The sequence below is a fragment of the Nomascus leucogenys genome, chromosome 19 (assembly GCF_006542625.1).
Source record: "Nomascus leucogenys isolate Asia chromosome 19, Asia_NLE_v1, whole genome shotgun sequence".
Taxonomy (NCBI): Eukaryota; Metazoa; Chordata; class Mammalia; order Primates; family Hylobatidae; genus Nomascus; species Nomascus leucogenys.
This window is the reverse complement of record NC_044399.1, coordinates 4,114,027-4,117,657: the sequence shown is the minus strand read 5'-3', so window position 1 is coordinate 4,117,657 and position 3,631 is coordinate 4,114,027. Positions and strand designations below refer to the sequence as shown.

The 3,631-nt window shown below is 38.3% G+C and overlaps 1 pseudogene; it reads left to right on the top strand.

Moving 5' to 3' along the window:
• Nucleotides 1–2,190: 2,190 nt before the first annotated feature.
• Nucleotides 2,191–3,045, top strand: LOC100595454 (annotated as a pseudogene).
• The last annotated feature ends 586 nt before the right edge of the window (nt 3,046–3,631 follow it).

Genomic DNA, 3,631 nt, shown 5'->3' with positions numbered 1-3,631 from the left:
CAACATTCTTCTCTTTAGCACGATGAACTGCTTCGGAACAGGGACTGTGTCTCATCTTCCTAGTTTTTAAAATTCTTAAGCTCAGTAAAAAAGTTTGTACTATTTATTGTATAAATGTAAATAAATAGAAAGGTTTCTAAACATTATTGATCATTTTCAAGTGCATAGATAATTATAATCTAAATTAGTAGATTGAAACTGTATTGGCATCAGCATGTCCTCTGAATGTCCCTATTTGTTGTTATTTGAAAGGATTTTTAAAACATTTTCAACAAAATTTTGAATGAGAGGATTTTTTAAAGTTATTTTTTAATGTAGAATGCAAGACAAAATAAGAAGTTCTGGTTAATTGATAGTTCTGTTAGATTGGTCTCCAACAGAAAAAAATACTTATCAGAATTGTTTCTTTGTGCTATGTGAGAGGAGACATTCATAAAGTGCGTTGCATAAAGCTGAACAAAAATGAATGGTCTGTTATCTTCCTTTTCGGAGGCAGAGTTGAGGCATAAAGGACTTTATCCACAGTTTGAAAATATCCATAGTTTGAAGATAATATCTGCTTTTTTTTTCCCAGTGTGGGCAATATCTGTGCATTTCAGGGAGGAACAAGCTCATGGAGAGGCCGTCAGCACCTATCTCTGCACACCCGCCACTCAAGGAGCACAGTTAGCCTGCAGCTAATGTCTGCTGTGATTGATTCCCGGCAAGCCTCTCAAAATGGATGTCACTCCAGGCTCTTAAAGGATATTTTTTTTGGAATTGTTTAACCTCCTAAGAAGCAATAGAAGTTCTTAAAAATAACTTTTATGCCAGAAGTTGAATAACTTTGTACAGCTTGTTTTTGTTTTTACCAGAATATGTAGAGAGAACTTAATGAGGTGCCATATGTCAAGTCTGGAGTCAGATTAAAAACAAATAATTAAAATATATCCCTTTTCCATCAAAACAGATTGTGATATGTTGGTGGAAGGAAGCTGAATCTGACATGTCATGTTTTGACAGTTATTTTTTTCAAGAAAAAAAAAATCAGTCATATTGTTAGAAGTATTGTACTTGAAAGTTGTATTTTTCTTCCTGTGGAATAAAAAACTGGAAACTCAAAACTGTGGAAAGTTTTAAGTCATAATTAATTTAACCTGCCATATCTATTAACCTGCCATAATGAAATAAGGAAGGCACATATTTTGGGACATATGGAAGCATCTGAGGAACATTCGTCTGGCATACAGACATCAAAGAGTAAGAGAAATGTTGCGAGGTTTTATGTGTGTTGATGGTGGGATGTGTGTGTATGTGTGTGCTGTGTGTTTGGGCAATTTCATACTTCTCCCTAAATTCAAATTGACTTTAACTATACAACAGATTATTCCTCAATGAGGACAGACATTTTCTAGTATTTTTTTTTCATGAATGAGAGGTTGATAAGTTCTTGTTGACTTTTTCTGACATTAAAATATAATACTTTAGCCCAAGTCTTCAGTATGTAAAAGTAAGAATATAACTTGTATAAATAATGAGATTTCTATTCTTACTTCGCAGAATGGCATAGAAATAAAGCATTCAAATCACCACTTTGGTCAGTCTCACATGGGAATATTTGATGGCATCCTCATCACAGGAGACTTTAAACACATAACCTGGCCGTACAGCAGGAACTTTTCAGACCCCACCTGTTTCTAACTAAGCAGTGGGGCTTCTTAGCGGGAGAGGTAAAACTCTGGGATCTCTCGTTAAGCCAGCTTCACACAGCGAACTTAAATGAGCCTGGAAGCTCCATCAGGTCACAGGATTAATCAAGATGGTCAAAAATAACAACACTTTCTGGAGATGAAGGTCAGGAATGCTCAGAGTACACAGGCCAGCGTACGTGGAATTATCCAAAAGCTGGTTTCTCACCCTAAGAGCCCAGTTTTTTGACAGCACACTTGCTTTTGGTTGGGGGAAGCTAGGAAGGTCACTCGAAAGGCTTTTTGAGGTATTCATTCTAATTATATCTGTGACAAAGTCGCACCATTAGGGGCTTTTTGCCAGATCTCTGGTTGGCAAGATTGTGCGACACAGTGGGAGCTTACCTGCTCTTTAACATAGAAGGACCCCTGGTGTGATTCTGTCCTGAGCGGCCATTCTCTTGAGCAGTAGTCATTTATCTCCATCCGCCTTCTCTCCCACCTAAGTACATGCCACCACCTCATGGAAGATTCGACGGACATGGACACGAGCCCCCTGAGGCCCCAGAACTATCTTTTCAGTTGTGAACTAAAGGCCAACACAGATGATCACTTTAAGGTAGATAACTTGTGCTCATTTTCATCATTATCTTTAAAAACAGTCCGTTTAGAGGCTGGTGCAAAGGATGAATTGCACATTGTTGAAGCAGAGGTAATGAATTACAAAGGCAGTCCAATTAAAGTAACACTGGCAACTTTGAAAATGTCTGTACAGCCAGTGGTTTCCCTTGGGGGCTTTGAAATACCACCACCAGTCGTCTTATGGTTGAAGTGTGGCTCAGGACCAGTACATATTAGTGGACAGCACTTAGTAGCTGTGGAGGAAGAGGCAGAGTCAGGAGATGAAGAGGAGGAGGATGTGAAACTCCTAAGTATATCTGGAAAGCAATCTGCCCTGGGAGGTGGTAGCAAGATTCCACAGAAACACGTAAAACTTGCTGCTGATGAAGATGATGATGATGATGAAGATGACGATTTTGATGATGAGGAAACAGAAGAAAAAGTGCCAGTGAAGAAATCTATATGAGATACTCTAGCCAAAAGTGCACAAAAGTCAAACCAGAATGGAAAAGACTCAAAACCATCAACACCAAGATCAAAAGGATAAGAATCCTTCAAAAAACAGGAAAAAACTCCTAAAACACCACAAGGACCTAGTTCTGTAGAAGACGTTAAAGTAAAAATGCAAGCAAGTATAGAAAAAGGTGGTTCCCTTCTCAAAGTAGAATCCAAGTTCATCAATTATGTGAATAATGGCTTCCAGATAACTGACCAGGAGGCTATTCAAGATCTCTGGCAGTGGAGGAAGTCTCTTTAAGAAAAGAGTTTAAACAATTTGTTAAAAGTTTTCTGTCTTATTTCATTTCTGTAAGGGTTGATGTCTGGCTGTCCTTTTTATAATGCAGAGTGACAGCTTTCCCTGCCATGTTTGATAAATGTTGTCCAGGTTCCATTGCCAAGAATGTGTTGTCCAAAATGCCGGTTTAGTTTTCAAAGACGGAACTCCACCCTTTGCTTGGTTTTAAGTATGTAGGGAATGTTATGGTAGGACATAGTAGTAGTGGTGGTCAGACATGGAAATGGTGGGGAGACAAAAATATACATGTGAAATAAAACTCAGTATTTTAATAAAGTTAAAAAAATAGAAGGACCATCCCATCTTTTATTTGCTAGAAGTGAGCATCTAAGCATTATCCCAGAGATTCCTTTGTAGGGATTTCCAGAAATCATCTCCTAGCTCAGTGTTGTGAGATCTCTTATCTTAATGATGCATCCATTGCTGTTCCCTCTGGAGTTTTGTTGTTGAACTGAGGAAGGTCACAGAGACCATGTACTTTTCTCTAGACAGCCAATGTCATAAACCACCAGCTGAGGAGTAGCATACAGTTTGTAAAGTATTTTGA